This window comes from Sus scrofa, chromosome 1 (genome assembly GCF_000003025.6).
Source record: "Sus scrofa isolate TJ Tabasco breed Duroc chromosome 1, Sscrofa11.1, whole genome shotgun sequence".
In the NCBI taxonomy this organism is placed as follows: domain Eukaryota; kingdom Metazoa; phylum Chordata; class Mammalia; order Artiodactyla; family Suidae; genus Sus; species Sus scrofa.
In genome coordinates this window covers 119228381-119245590 of record NC_010443.5, presented here as the reverse complement: position 1 = coordinate 119245590, position 17210 = coordinate 119228381, and the positions used below count along the sequence as shown (strand labels likewise).

General features: G+C 39.4%; 1 protein-coding gene across 8 annotated transcripts in view; it reads right to left on the bottom strand.

Moving 5' to 3' along the window:
* MYO5A (myosin VA) overlaps positions 1-17210 on the bottom strand; it is a 232841-nt gene that overhangs the window by 153001 nt on the left and 62630 nt on the right. The gene's annotated exons all lie outside the window — the stretch shown is intronic.

Sequence of the window (17210 nt, the reverse complement as noted above, 5' to 3'; positions counted from 1 at the left end):
AGTATGTCAATCGTATCACAATAAAACTGAGGGCAAAAAAGCATGCTCTGAGGAAATAGCTTCAATTAATTAAATTTGACTTAGCCTTATATAAAAATGTGATCTGAAAAAGTATAGTTTTAGATTAAAAGGTACATATAAATCTATTTTCTCACAGAATGTGGACTTTCATGAATTTCACAACATGGTTTTGAAGCCCTGGTGTGGTGGCTGTACCACTTTCAGCAACACAGATATCTTTTTTTTGATTTTTGTCTTTTTAAGGCCTCACCCGCAGCATATGGAGGTTCCCAGGATAGGGGTTGAATAGGAGCTATAGCTGCCAGCCTACACCAAAGCCACAGCAATGTGGGATCCGAGCCACATCTTTGACCTACACCACAGCTCACAGCAATGTTAGATCCTTAACCCACAGAGCAAGGCCAGGGATCAAACCTACATCCTCATGGATGCTAGTCAGGTTCATTAACCATTGAGCCATGATGGGAACTCCAACAGAGTTATCTTTTTACGGCAAGATTTACAATTTGAATTTCTTATGGTGGTCTTCATCTTGTGTTCTGCAAAGCCTTCGTGATTTCTCAGGTGTTCTTTGGAGGTCATTACGGTGTGGAGAAGTCGACCCACAGCTGCTTTACACACTGGGCATCTCGAATTTTCTTTGAAAAAAGCTCTGTTGCTAATTTTTTTAAAAAATGAGAAAGCATAGTTGTCTAGTATTTTTTCTTCATTATTTTATTGAGATGAGTGAAAATGATAAAAATGGTATATTTGGCCAGTAGTAAGTCTGGCTCTTATAGCTCACTATCATGAAAGAAGTATCAAGAGAAGTTCCTGAAACAGTAAATCTTTAATCTCAACTAGATAATCTCTGGACTTAGGCCAATTTTGGGCTTCAGATCAATTTTAAAGAAAAAGAACAAAATGTATGAATATGAATGAATCATCTAAACACCAAAACAAAGACATGGTTTATGATTGCTTGCATTATTCAGAAAGGAATCTCCCTTTAAAACATATGTACACTAAACCTTGCCCATTTTCAGGAGTATATCATATATGAAAATAGCACCACCAGTAGCCTTTCTCTTTTCTTCAGAGCTCTTATTACTACCTGAACTTTGTTGTTGTTGCTGTTATTTCATCATTTTAAGGCCACATCCTGCAGCATATGGAAGTTCCCAGGCTAGGGGTTAAATTGGAGCTGTAGCTGCCGGCCTACACCACAACCACAAGCAACTCCACATACAACACATCTGCAACCTACACCACAGCCCACAGCACAGTGGGATCCTTTAACCCACTGAGAGAGGCCAGGGACTGAACCACATTCTCATGGGTACTAGTCGGGTTCGTTACTGCTGAGCCACAATGGGAACTCCTGAATTTATTTATTGTTATATTATTATTTGTTCCTTAATTTATTTCTCTTCCTTAGAACATAAGCTCCATATCTGTCTTATTCAACACTATAACAAATGCCTGTGTACCTGGTACACAGCTGGGAACTTGGTATTTGTTGAAAGAATCTCAGAATAAAAGATGTCCGGAAATTCAATAAACCTAAGTATGGTGAAAACATCACCCATTGCTTTACTTATCTCTCTCTCTCTCTCTTTTTTTTTTTTTTTCCTCTTCTATTTGCTCTATTTTTTAAAATTTTTTATTACTCAATGCATTTACTACATTTATAGTTGTACATTGATCATCACAATCCAATTTTATAGAATTTCCATCCCATACCCCCAGCGCATCCCCCCACCTCTCAAACTGTTTCCTTGGGAAACAGTAAGTTTTTCAAAGTCTGTGAGTCAGTATCTGTTCGGCAAAGAAGTTCACTGTGCCCTTTTTTCAGATTCCACATGTAAGTGATAGCATTTGATGTTGGTGTCTCATTGTATGACTGACTTCACTTAGCATGATAATTTCTAGGTCCAGCCATGTTGCTAAAAATGCCAGTATTTCATTTCTTTTAATGGCTGAGTAATATACCATTGTATATTACTGGTTTTTTTTTTTGTTTGTTTGTTTGTTTGGTCTTTTTGCCTTTTCAAGAGCCGATCCCAGGGCATATGGAGGTTCCCAGGCTAGGGGTCTAATCGAAGCTGTAGGTGCTGGCCTATGCTAGAGCCACAGCAACTCAGGATCTGAGCCGCATCTGTGACCTACATCACAGCTCACGGCAACCTCAGATCCTTAACAGACTGAGCAAGGCCAGGGATCGAACCCGCAACCTCATGGTTCCTAGTCGGATTCATAAACCACTGAGCCACTACGGGAACTCCAACACCACCTCTTCTTGATCCACTCCTCTGTCGATGGACATTGTCATTGTTTCCATCTCTTGGCTATTGAAAATAGTGCTGCAATAAACATTGGAGAACATGTACATTTTTGAGTCATGGTTTTCTCTGGATAGATGCCCAGGAGTGGGATTGCTGGATCAAATGGTAGTTCTATTTGTAGTTTTCTAAGGCATCTCCATACTGTTTTCCACAGTGGTTAAACCAATCTACAATCCCACCAACAGTGTAATAGGGTTCCTTTTCCTCCACACCCTCTCCAGCACTTATTGTTTGTAGACTTTTTGATGATGGCCATTCTGGCTGGTATAAGGTGGTACCTCAGAGTGGTTTTGATTTGCATTTCTCTAATGATGAGTGACGTTGAACATCTTTTCATGTGTTTTTTGGCCATCTGTATGTCTTCTTCGGAGAATTGTCTGCTTAGATCTTCTGTCCATTTTTTGATGGTTTTTTTTTTTTTTTGGAATTGAGTGGTAGGAGGTGTTTATAAATTTTGGAGATGAATCCCTTGTCGGTTGATTCATTTGCAAATATTTTCTCCCATTCTGTGGGTTGCCTTTTTGATTTGTTTAGGGTATCCTTTGCTGTGCAGAAACTTTGAAGTTTGATTAGGTCCCCTTTGTTTATTTTTGTTTTTACTATCATTACTCTAAGAGGTGGATCTGAGAAGATGTTGCTGTGGTTTATGTCAGAGAGTGTTTGGCCTATGTTCTCCTCCAAGAGTTTTATAGTGTCTGGTCTTATATCTAGGTCTTTAATCCATTTGGAGTTTCTTTTTGTGTGTGGTATTATGGAGTGTTCTAATTTCATTCTTTTCTATGTGGCTGTCCATTTTTCCCAGCACCACTTATTGAACAAGCTGTCTTTTTCCCATTGTATATTCTTGCCTCCTTTGTCATTAATTACTTGACTGTAGGTATGTGGGTTTAATTCCAGATCTATATTTCTGTCTTTGTGCCAGTACCATACAGTTTTGATGATTGTTGCTTTGTAGTATAGTCTGAAGTCAGGGAGCCTGATTCCTCCAGCTCCATTTTTCTTTTTCAGGATGTCTTTGGCTATTCTGGGTCTGTTGTGCTTCCAAACAAACTTTAAAATATTATGTTTGAGTTTTGTGAAAAATGTCCTTGGTAATTTGATAGGGATTGCATGGGATCTGTATATTGCCTTGCGTAGTATAGTCATTTTGATAATACTGACTCTTCCAATCCAAGAGCATGTTATGTCTTTCCATATATTTGTGTCATCTTTGATTTCTTTCATCAGTGTCTTAGAGTTTTCAGAGTACAGGTCTTTCATCTCTTTAGGTAGGCTGACTCCTAGATATTTTATTCTTTTGGATGTGATGGTAAATGGGATTGCTTCCCTTATTTCTCTTTCTGATCTTTCATTGTTAGTGTATAGAAATGCTGTCAATTTCTGTGTATTAATTTTATATCCTGCGACTTTGCCAAATTCGTGGATGAGCTCTAACAGTTTTCTGGTAGAGTCTTTAGGATTCTCTAGGTACAGTACCACATCATTTGCAAATAGTGATTGTTTTATTTCTTACTTTCCAATTTGGATTCCTTTTATTTCTTTTACTTCTCTGATTGCTGTGGCTAGGACTTCCAAACCTATGCTGAATAGTAGTGATGAGAATGGACATCCTTCTCTTGTTCCTGATCTCAGCAGGAATTCTTTCAGCTTTTCACCATTGAGAATGATGGGTAGCTGTGGGTTTGTCATATATGGCCTTTATTATGTTGAGGTAGGTTCCCTCTATGCCCAGTTTCTGAAGGGTTTTTATGAGAAATGGGTGTTGGATTTCTGTCAAATGCTTTGTCTGAGTCTATTGACAGGCTCATATGGTTCTTATTCTTCAGTTTTTAATGTGGTGTGTCATGCCTACTGATTTGCAGATATTGAAGAATCCTTGCATCCCTGGGATAAATCCCACTTGATCATGATGTACAATCCTTTTTTTTGTTGTTGTGTCTTTTTGCCATTTTCTTGGGATGCTCTCACGGCATATGGAGGTTCCCAAGCTAGGGGTCAAATCAGAGCTGTAGCTGCCAGCCTACACCAGAGTCACAGCAACACAGGATCCGAGCCACGTCTGTGACCAACACCACAGCTCACGGCAATGCCGGATCATTAACCCACTGAGCAAGGCCAGGGACTGAACCCGCAACCTCATGGTCCCTAGTTGGATTCATCAACCACTGCACCACGACAGGAACTCCTACAATCCTTTAAATATATTGTTGGATTCGGTTTGCTAGTATTTTGATTAGGATTTTTGCATCGATGTTCATCAGTGAAATTGGCCTGTAGGTTTCTTTTTTGTGGTATCTTTGTCTGGTTTTGGTATCAGGGTGATGGTGGCCACATAGAATGAGTTGGGGAGTGTCCCTTCCTCTGCAATTTTCTGGAATAGTTTCAGAAGGATAGGTGTTAGCTCATCTCTAAATATTTGATAGAATTTGCCTGTGAAGGCATGTAGTCCTGGACTTTTGTTTGTTGGAAGTTTTTTAATCACAGTTTCAATTTCAGTACTTGTGATTGGTCCGTTCATCTTTTCTATTTCATCTTGGTTTAGTCTTGGAAGATTATACTTTTCTAGGAGTTTGTCCATTTCTTCTGGGTTTTCCATTTTATTGCCATGTAGTTGCATATAGTAGTCTCCTATGATCCTTCATATTTCTGTGATGTCTGCTGTAACTTCTTCATTTCTAATTTTATTGATTTGAGTCATCTTTTTTTCTTGATAAGTCTGGCTAGGGGTTTATCAATTTTGTTGATCTTTTCAAAGAACCAGCTTTTCATTTCATTGATCTTTTCTATGGTTTTCTTCATTTCTATTTCATTGATTTCTGTTCTGATCTTTACAATTTCTTTCCTTCTACTAACTTTAGGTCTTGTCTGTTCTTCTCTCCCGAGCTGCTTTCGACGTAAAGTTAGCTTGTTCATATTTGTTTCTGTATCCATTTTCTGAGGTGGGCTTGTATTGCTATAAACTTTCCTTTTAGAATGACTTTTGCTGCATCCCATAGGTTTATGGAGCGTCGTGTCTTTGTTGTCATTTGCTTCTAGGTATTTTTTAATTTCCTATGATTTCTTCAGTGATCCATTGGTTGTTTAGTAGCATGTTATTGAGTCTCCACATGTTTGTGTTTTTTGCAGTTTTTTTCTTGCTGTTGATGTCCAGTCGTATAGTGCTGGGGTCATACAAGACGTTTGATATGATTTCAATTTTCTTAAAGTTACCAAGGTTGGATTTGTAGCCCAGGATGTGATCAATCTTAGAGAATGTTCCATGTGCACTTGAGAAGAATAGGTATTCTGTTGCTTTTGGATGGAATGTCCTATAAATATCTATTAAGTCCATCTAGTCTAATGCTTCATTCAGGGCCTGTGTTTCCTTATTGATTTTCTGTCTGGATGATCTTTCATTGTTCTAAGTGGGATGTTAAAGTCCCCCACAATTATTGTGTTATTGCCATTTTCTCCTTTAAAGGTTGTTACAGTTGCATTACATATTGTGGTGAACCTATGTTGGGTGCATAGATATTTAAAATTGTTCTCTCTTCTTCTTGGCTTGATCCTTTGATCATTATGTAGTGACCTTCCTTGTCCCTTAAAATATTCTTTATTTTAAAATCTATTTTGTCTGATATGAGTATTGCTACTCCAGCTTTCTTTTGATTCCTGTGTGCATGGAATAGTTTCTTCCATCCTCTCACTTTCGATTTGTATGTGTCCCTAGAAGTGAAGTGGGTCTCTTGGAAGACAGCATATATATGGATCTTGTTTTTGTATCCACTCAGCCAGTCTATGTCTTTTGGTTAGGGCGTTTAGTCCATTAACAGTTAAAGTAATTATTGATATGTATGTTCTCATTGCCATTTTATTAACTGCTTTGAATTTGGTTTTGTTGCTCTTTTTTCTTCCCTTCTTCTCTTGTTCTCTCCTCTTGTGGTTTGATAACTATCTTTAGTGTTGTATTTGAGTTGATTTTTCTTATTTGTTTGTGTATCAATTGTAGATTTTTGGTTTGCAGTTACTCTGAAGTTTAGATATAAGAGTCTATAATATATATATATATGAGATTGTTTTAAGTGGTTGATCTCTTAATTGCAAGTGCATCTCCAGTATTCTGCATTGTACCCTCCTCTTCTCACCATTTCTGATTTTGTGGCATAATTGTGTGTGGATGATTTCCTACCTTTACTTTATATATGCCTTTACTGTTGAGCCTTGTCATTTGTGGTATTTTTGTTTCTGGTGGCGGCCTTTTCTTTTCTGCCTAGAGAAGTTCCTTTAGTATTTGTTGTAAAGATGGTTTAGTGTTGCTGAATTCTCTTAGCTTTTGCTTATCTGTGAAGGTTTTGATTTCTCCTTGAAATCTGAATGAGAGCCTTGCTGGGTAAAGGAATCTTGGTTGGAGGTTTTATCCTTTCATCCTGTTAAGTATATCATGCCACTCCCTTCTGACCTGCAGAGTTTCTGCTGAAAAATCTGCTGATAACCTTATCAGGGTTCCCTTGTATGTCATTTGTTTCTTTTCCCTAGCTGCTTTCAGTATTTTCTCTTTTTCTTTAACTTTGGTCAGTTTGATTAATATGTGTCTTGGGGTGTTCCTCCTTGGGTTTATTTTATATGGTACTCGTTGCCCTTCCTGGATTTGAGTGAGTGGTTCCTTTCCCATGTTAGGCAAGTTTCTGGCTATTATTTCTTCAAATATTTTTTCTGTCCCCTTCTCTCTCTCCTTCTTCTGGCACCCCTATAATATAGATGCGTTCAACATTGTCCCAGAGTTCTCTGAAACTCTCTTCATTTGTTTTCAATCTTTTTCTCTTTTCTACTCTACATCCATGATTTCTGCTGATCTGCCCTCCATCTTTCTTATTCGTTCTTCTGCATCCTTATTCTGCTATTGGTTGATTCTAGTGAATTTTTAATTTCTGTTACTGTATTTTGCATCTCTTCTTAAGTTTTATATCTTGTATCTCTTTGCTCAGTAGTTTCTGTAAATTATCCATCTTTGCCTCCAGTTTATTTTCAATGTCTTGTATCATCTTCAGCATCATTAGTTTGAAGTCTTTTTCCTGGAGGCTGATAATCTCTAGATCACTCAGCTGTTTTTCTGGGTTTTTTTCTTTCTCCCTTATCTGTGTTATAGTTCTCTGTCTTTTCATTTTTACAGGCTTTTGCTGTGGTGACCTTTTTACAGATAATAGAGTTGTAGCCTCTCTTACTTCTGGCATCTGCCCCCCTTGTGGTTGAAGTTAGTATGGGGGCTTGCTGTAGACTTCCTGATGGGAGGGACTGGTGCCTGCCCACTGGTAGGTGGAGCTGATTTCTATCCCTCTGGTGGGTGGGGCTTTGGGTCTGGGTGAGATTAGAGGTGGCTGTGTGCCTGGGGGTTCTTTAGGCAGCCTGTTTACTGATGGGCAGGCCTGTGATCCCACCTGGATTGTTGTTTGGCCTAGGGCTTCTCAGTACTGATGGGTGGGGCTAGATTTTCCCAAAATGGCCACCCCCAGAGAAAGGAATGCTGGCTACTGAATATTACCGAGAGCTTTGCTTCCAATGCCCTTCCCCCACAACAAGCCACATTCACCCCTGCTTTCCCAGGAGGTCCTCCAAGAACCAGAGCCAGGACCAACTCAGATTCCCATGGAGACTCTGCTTTGCCCTGGGACCCAGTGCATGCGAAAGTCTGTGTGCGCCCTCCAAGAATGGGGTATCTGTTTCCCCTAGACCCGTAGAGCTCCTGCACACAAGCTCCACTAGCCTTCAATGCCAGGTGCTCCAGGGGCTCTTTCTCCCAGTGCCAGATCCCCATGCTTGAGGGTTTGATGTGGGGCTCAGAACTCTCACTCCTGTAGGTGAGTCTCTGTGATAGTTACTTTCCAGTCTGTGAGGCTTCCCATCTGGAGGTATGGGGTTGCTTATATCATGTAATTGCCCCTCCTACCTCTTGTTGTGGCCTCCTCTTTGTCTTCTGGAGTAGGACATCTTTTTGAAAGTTTCCGGTCCATTTGGTTGAAGATTGTTCAACATTTGATTGTAAATTTTGCTGTTTTTAGGACAGAAGTTGAGTTCCAGTCCTTCTGTTCCACCATCTTAATCCCATCCCTGCTTTACTTATCTCGTAATGTCACAGACCCATACAAACTTTTTGTCTGAATAGTTTTCAGAGGAGAGAGTACTAAACTAGGTTATGGGTTCTAACCCCAGAACTACCAGACTGGCCTTTTAGCCTTTATTTCAGGTATCTATAAAATAGGGATGACAACAGTTTTCATCTAGTTTATTTCTAGGGCTTAACCACATAGAAACCTTGTGAAAAGTATAAACCAATATTTATGTACAGGTTGAGATTGTTTTGTTTGTTTGTTTGTTTGTTTTTTGTCTTTTTGCCTTTTCAAGGGCCGCTCCCGTGGTATATAGAGGTTCCCAGGCTAGGGGTTGAATTGGAGCTGTAGCTGCCGGCCTATGCCACAGCCACAGCAATGTGGGATCTGAGCCGCGTCTGCAACCTACACCACAGCTCACGGCAACGCCAGATCTTTAACCCACTGAGCAAGGTCAGGGATCGATCCCACAACCTCATGGTTCCTAGTTGGATTCGTTAACCACTGTGCCACGACGGGAATGCCAGAGATTGCTACTAATTGTTTTTTCCATAAGAAGTGATTGTTCCTTAAACTGAGTAATATCTGTACACATTACTAAAATCTTACTCATTCAATAAACATTTCCTGGAGTTCCCATTGTGGCTCAGCAGAACCTAATCTGACTAGCATCCATGAGGATGCAGATTTGATCCCTGGCCTTGCTCAGTGGGTTAAGGATTTGGCATTGCCATGAGGTATGGTGTAGGTCACAGATGCAGCTTGGATCTGGTGGTGTTGTGGCTGTGGTATAGGCCAGTGCCTGCAGCTCTAATTCGACCCCTAGCCTGGGAACCTCCATATGCCACAGCTGCAGCTCTAAATAAATTAATTAAATAAATGAAGAAACAAACATTTCTGTGTACTAACTGCTTCCACTCTGAAGCTTACTTTAGAAAGGCATTATTTGAAAGTCAATATTTCGGTAACTTTCCCTGGAAGGATTTACTGGCTTCAGAAAAGATATGCAATACATGAGATTCAGAGTCATGAAAAGACCTATTACCCTGACTGATGAAAACACAAAAAGCAAAATAGGTCCAAATGAGTTTGTAGAAGCATGACCTGATCTACACAAGAGGAGATTTTCAACTAAATCTAGAAAGAAGTACCTTTGTGTTTTTTTTGTCAATAGCAAGCTCTAGCTCAGATTTCCACAAATATTTTGCAAACAATTACAGTAGGTACTTTGCCAGAAGGCTAGATTTCCAAGAGCTAGGTGTTGACAACACTTACAGATAGTAGCAACATCACTCTGGCAGCCAACTTCCCCTTTATCTTATCTCTATCTCTTAGGAAAGTTTCCAAAAAGAAATAGGTCAAAAGTCATTGTCTTTTTATGATTCTTTACCATCTTAACCAATGAGATGGGTGACTCTGCAGAAACAGCTATACCAGAACTGGGCCAATTTAGAAGGTATATATATACCTTAGTTGCTAAACAGAGAGGAATCTCAACTTGACAATGACCCTTCCTATTGCTTGTCACCTCCAATCCTACTTTCCACTCTTCACCTAGGCCCCCAGTGAAAATACACATAGCAACCACGAGGAAGAGAACCAAGCTTGTCCAGTCATGTCATGTGTAAAGACTTGGGAAGGAATGGAGTTCCTGTTGTGGTATAGAAGAAACAAATCTAACTAGTAACCATGAGGTTCCAGGTTCGATCCCTGGCCTCACTCAGTGGGTTAAGGATCAGGCATTGCTGTGAGCTGTGGTGTAGGTCAAAGATGCAGCTTGGATCCTGCATTGCTGTGCCTGTGGTGTAGGCTGGCAACTGTAGCTTTGATTTGACCCATAGCCTGGGAACCTCCATATGCCACCAGTGTGGCCCTAAAAAGCAAAAAAAAAAAAAAAAAAAAAAAAAAAAAAAGACTTGGGAAGGAAGACAAGAGGGGAAGGAAGATAAGACAAGGTCCCAAGATCACATGAGAAACCTAGAAATGGGATGTGACAGCAAGAGTCAGGGAGGAATCAGAAATAGGGGTGGAGGGGGAGTTCCCATCGGGGCGCAGTGGTTAACAAATCTGACTAGGAACCATGGGGTTGCGGGTTTGGTCCCTGTCCTTGCTCAGCGGGTTAAGGATCCGGCGTTGCCATGAGCTGTGGTGTAGGCTGCAGACACGGCTCAGATCCCACGTTGCTGTGGCTCTGGCATAGGCTGGTGGCTACAGCTTCGATTCAACCCCTAGCCTGGGAACCTCCATATGCTGTGGGAGTGGCCCTAGAAATGGCAAAAAGACAAAAAAAAAAAAAAAAAAAAGAAAGAAAGAAAAAGAAAGAAAAGAAGAAATAGGGGTGGACACACCTACCCACTAAGTCAGCTCAGGGACCTGCTGAAACAGAAGCAGCTAGCAAAAGACAAACCCAGCCAATGTGAATCAACCTGGACAGATCTTCTAGCAAAACAACCGAGGGTCCAATGTCATGAAGCTCAGCTCAGTGGTTAACAGAGGCTGAGGCTTTCCTGCAATGCCTCTCATTCCCTTTTTCACTCATGCTACTCTAGTTTTATCCCTCATTACCTTCTGAGTCCTTTAAATATCTCACTTATGATATATCAGACCTTATTTTAGTTATTTATGGATCTATCCATCTCTCACACTAGACTGTATGTTCCTTAAGCCATCTTTGAACCCCCTCTAAGTTGGTTCAGCTCCTTGCCCACACTTAGTGAGACATTTGTGTTGATTTTATTTAAGACAGCGGTTGGGCAAGGGAAGGACAAAAGCTAGAAGTGGGGAGAACAGAGGCAAACTTCACAGACCCAGCTCAGGATTTTCTTGAAGCCAAAAAGCACAGTTGGGATGGGGTAGGAGTCAGAAACTCAGAGAAGAGATTTGTGGAGTAGACGGCAAAGAAGGAATAAACACTGATGTAGGAATTGTAGGAAAAGAAAAAGTAAGGATTTGGGGGCTGAGGTACTGTGACTAAAGCCTCAAAAACTGTAGAAAATGACAAAAAAAGAAAAAGGCTTTAAAACATATAACACTAAAATATAAACAGACATCAAAGAAGATTTATGAGAATTCAAAGGAATACCTGATTAGAAAGGAGAATAAGGACAAAACGGAGATGGGCTAAATTTTAAAATAATTAGTCAAGATCTGAGAAAATAATGCTAGCACAGATTTAAGCTGCATAGTAGCTAGCAAGGAAAATAAAAACCATCTGTCCTTCTACAATACAATTTAATGAAGCCTGCCTGGCATCGATGAGGTGATTCTGACAGTCTAATAGGAGAGCACTGGAAAGGCAGGTTTGGGGACATGCTTGCACTGGTACTTGCAGAGAGGGGCACCAAGCAGTGCTTAAGGAGGTAGCAGTCATCTACTTACTGTACCCTATCACAATGACAATACTCAAGAGGTCCTTGATTAATGCAGATGACTCAGTGAAGTTTTGCTAACCTGCATTTTCTCAGTCAGGGAAGCCTAAAGTATGGACACCAGGAGTAACTGTTTCTGATGTCTCAGACACTTTGGAAGCAAGACTGACACCAGCAACACAGTAAATGACCAGTCTCCGAATCCCAAAAAAATGACCCATGTGATTCTCTCTCCTTCCTCAAACCACCACATACATTATTCATTTTTCATATGGCGTATGTGCACATTTTACTAGCTCCCCTATTAAACTGGAATCTGCTTGGTTCATTTTTGATATCCCATTGTGAATGTTCGTAAAAATGAATGCTTTACGCAACAATTCAAACAACTCTTACCTAAAAACCCTCTAGGCTGGGAACTGAAGCAGGAGAGAAATTCAGAATCAACACTTCCTCTGAACTCTGACATTAACACTGATACTCCATACAGTTACTAAGTAATTCATATAGCCCTTGAGGCATGTTTGTGATACAAAAAAAATTCTGGAACTTTTACACTAAAGCACATAAAGGGCTTTCCAGAATTATACATACACACACACCCACACCCAAATATTTGCCACATTAAAGTGTGATATAACGAACTCCCATATACCTGCACTTAGGTTCAGAAATAGAACATTTCCTTTCAATGGAATATATTAAATATTTCATTTCCCCCCATTTTTACCCACCTGCATTCAATCATCACCATAACCCCATTAGTAACCCAATTTAACAAACACAAGCATACCTCATTTTATTATGGTCTGCAGATATGGCTTTTTTTTTTTTTTTCAAATTGAAATTTTGAGGCAATCCAGTATCAAGCAAGTCTATTTACACCATTTTTTCCAATAGGATTTGCTCTCTGTGGTACATTTTGGTAATTCTCTCAATATTTGAAACTTTTTCACTACTGTTACATTTGTTATGATGATCTGTAATCTTTGATATTATTATTATAATTGTTTTGAGGTGTGATGAACCATGCCCACATAAGATGATGAACTTGCTAAATGTGTAGGTTCTGACTGTTCCACCAACTACTGGCTGTTTGCTTGTCTCTCCTCCTCAGGCCTCCCTAGCCCCTGAGACTCAGCCAAATTAATATTAGCCAAATTAATAACCTTACAGTGGCCTCTAAGTGTTCAAGTAAAAGAAGAATCACAGGTCTCTCACTTTACATCAAAAGCTGAAAATGATTAGACTTAGTGAGGATGGTACGCTGAAAGCCGAGAAGGCCAAAAGCACTTGCACCAAATAGCCAAGTTGTGAATGCAAAGAAAAAGTTCTTAAAGGAAATTAAAAGTGCTACTCCAGTGAAAACACAAACGTTAAGGCAGTGGAAGAGCCTTATTGCTCATGTGGAAAAAGTTGTAGTGGTCTAGATGAAAGATCAAATCAGCCACAACATTCCCTTAAGACAAAGCCTAATTCAGAGTAAGGCCCTAACTCTATTCAACTCAATAAAGGCTGAGAGAGGTGAGGAAGCTACAGAAGAAAAGTCTGAAGGTAGCAGGGGTTGGTTCATGAGGTTGAAGGAAAGAAGGCATTTACATAACATGAGTGCAAGGTGAAGCAGTAAAGCAGTAAGTGCTGATATAGAAGCTGCAGCAAACTGCCCAGAAGATCTAGCTAAAATAATGAAGGTGGCTACACTAAACAACAGATTTTCAAAATAGACAAAACAGCCTTATTTTAGAAGATGCCATCTAGGACTTTCATAGCTGGAGAGGAGAAGTCAGTGTCTGCATTCAAAGCTTCAAGGACAAGCTGACTCTCTTGTTAAAGGCTAATAATGCAGCTGGTGACATTAAGTTGAAGCCAATGCTCGTTTACTATTCCGAAAATCCTAGGGCCCTTAAGAATTATGCTAAATCTACTCTGCCTGTGCTCTATAAATGGAATAACAAAGCTTGGATGACAGCACATCTGCTGTTAGTGTAACTTACCAATTATTTTAAGACCACTGTTGAGATCAGCCGCTTAGGAAAAAAGCTTTCAAGATATTACTGCTCATCAACACTGCACCTGGTCACCCCAGCGCTCTAAATGGAGATGTACGAGATTACTGTTTTCATGCCTATTAAGGCAACATCCATTCTGCAGCTGACAGATAAGGAGTCATTTTGACTTTCAAGTCTTATTCTTTTTTTTCTTTACATTTTATTTTTCTAATTGAAATATAGTTGATTTACAATGTTGCATTAATTTCTGCTATACAGAAAAGTTCATGTCTTATTAAGAAATACTTTTCATCAGACTATAGTTGCCATAGGCAGTGATTCTTCTGATGGAACTGGGCAAAGAAATTAAACCATTCTGGAAAGAATTCAATATTGTGGATGCCATTAAGAATATGTGTGGAGTTCCCGTCGTGGCGCAGTGGTTAACGAATCTGACTAGGAACCATGAGGTTGCGGGTTTGGTCCCTGCCCTTGCTCAGTGGGTTAACGATCCGGCGTTGCCGTGAGCTGTGGTGTAGGTTGCAGACGCGGCTCGGATCCCGCGTTGCTGTGGCTCTGGTGTAGGCCAGTGGCTACAGCTCCGATTCAACCCCTTGCCTGGGAACCTCCATATGCCGCGGGAGCGGCCCAAGAAATAGAAACAACAACCAAAAAAAAAAAGAATATGTGTGATTCATGGGAAGAGATCAAATATCAACATTTAGAAGTTGATTAGTACCCTCAGGGATGACAGGAAGTTAACTGCAGATGTGGTAGAAAACAGCAAGAGAACCAGCTTTAGAAGTGGAGTCTGAAAATGTGACTGAATTCGGCAATCTCATGACAAAACTTTAATAGGTGAGGAGTTGCTTCTTATAGAGGAGCAAAGAAAGTGGGTTTGTTTGGTTGGTTGGTTGGTTGTTTTGAGATGGGATCTACTCCTGGTGAAGGTGGTTGAACTGACAACAAAGGATTTAGAATACCACCCTAAATGTAGCTGATAAGGCAGCAGGGTTTGAGAGGACCGACTCCAATTTTGAAAGAAGTTCTACTGTGGGTAAAATACTATCAAACAGCACTGCATACTACAAAGAAATCATTCGTGAAAGGAAGAATCAATGGACGCAGCAAATTTCACTGTTGTCTTATTTTAAGAAATTGACACAGCAACCTCAGCCTTCAATAACCATTACGCTGATCAGGCAGCAACTATCAACATGAAGGCAGGACCCTCCACCAGAAAAAAGATTATGATTTCCTGAAGGCTCAGATGATGGTTAGCATTTTTTAGCAATAAAGTATTTTAAAATTAAAGTATGTACATTATTTTTTTGGACATGATGCTATCACACACTTAGTAGACTACAGTATAAACTGTTATATGCACTGGAAAACCAGTGACTTACTTTATTGTGATATCCATTTTATTGAGGGGGGTCTGGAACTGAACCCCCAATATCAGAGGTATGCCTGTATCAAGGCTTAGGCCTTAAAAATGGTAGAGCTGCGATCCAAATCTACATCTACTCTAAAAGCTGAACATTCCTTCCACTCCACCTGGCTTATCCCTAGTTAAAACAGCAGATTGCAGCAAGAAGAAATTCCCCTCCCCCACTCCAAAACTGTTACTCTTTGTGTTGTAATGGAAACTGTTATTAAACTAGTCTGTTTTCATAGGGTGAAAAGTAAAGATGTCTCATCTAAGACAGTCTGTCAAAGACACAGTAATCGGTCTGGCATCCATCCTGAGAATTTCAAATTGGCGCTGACCATAAAGGCAACGAGTTTAGGGAACAGCAGCAAAAAAAAAAAATAATCTACCAAGGCAAGGACTACAGTTTTAATAAATGATTCATTTCAGGTTCATTTACTTCTTCTATAAGTGAACGAAATGATAGGGTTGATTTAAGATTTTTAATTTTTTTGTAACTCTTGAAATTTCCCTGCATGTACTGTGAAGTTGGCTTCAGGAAGGCAATGAAATTATTTGAATTTCATGAAAAAAACAAGAACCTAGAAAGTTAGTGACTATATTTTGTCACTATCAAGTAGCAAAAATTAAATAATCTTATTCCTCTAGAATTTTATGTGATATCTTAGAGCTTTGAATGAATCTTTTTCAACACTGCAGTTCTTTAATATTCCTGTAAAGATTAGTTTGGGAACTAGGTCTCACTTTATAAGCATAGTCTTAAAATGCACACTAAGAAAAAATTACTATGTCTATTTACAATTAGCTAGTGTATTTGAGGATAAATTACAAAATTCTAAACAGGCAAAATAATCAAAGGTAAGACAGAACCACTGTTCAATTAGGATGAAGAAAACTCCTAACTTTTCTTTCCTTTACTCATTTCTTCCAATATGCTTTATAATTGTTATTATAAAAGAAGACCCTCATTCAACTCACAGCCTGAAAAGGTTTAATAACTGGCCCCAAAGTCACTAAGCTAATAAATAAAAAAGGCAGGATTCAAATCCAGACAATCTCTGACTTCAAAAATGTTTGAGGAGTTCCCATCGTGGCACAGAGGAAACGCATCTGACTAGGAACCATGAGGTTGCTGGTTGGATGCCTGGCCTCGCTCAGTGGGTTAAGCGTTGCTGTGGCTGTGGCACAGGCCAGCAGCAATAGCTCTGACTGGACTCCTAGCCTGGGAACCTCCATATGTCTTGGGTGCAGCCTTAAAAAGAAAAAAAAAAAAAAAAAAAAAAAAAGCTTGGGATATACAACAAAGAATAAGACAAACAATCCCAATCAATCCCAATGAATCACTTTCTCCTGATTTTGACCAAAATTGCCCAATTAAGCAAAACAACTCACACTTTCCTACCATTTTCAACACTTGCTCCCAATTTAGAGAGAAGTACAAAAAATAGCCATGTTAAACATGGACCTCTGTATATAGAAGTCTTCCTCCTATGCAGGGTATCTATCACTCTGATAAAAGAAGTCACGGATAATTTTTAAAAATCTGAAATAAAGTGTCTCAATGTGGTAAGTTTTCTTCTTCCAGTTTTATTGCAATATAACTGACATACAGTGCTATACAAGTTCAAGGTGTAAAGCATAATGATTTGACTTACGTGCATCATAAAAACGATTACTACAGTAAGTTTTGGGAACATCCATCATCTCATATAGGTGCAAAATAAAAGAAAATTTTTTTTTAATATTTTTTCCTTGTGATGGGAATTCTTAGGATTTACTCTTTTAACAATTTCATAAATAACATACAATGGTGTTAAACAGAAACACATTGTACATTATATCTCTAGTACTAATTTACCTTATAACTAGAAGTTTGTACCTTTTGACTACCTTCATCCAGTCCTCTCCCTCCTCACCCCCTGCCTCTGGTAACCACAAATCTGATCTTTTTATGACTTTGTTTTTGAAGTATAGTTGACCTACAACACTGCAGT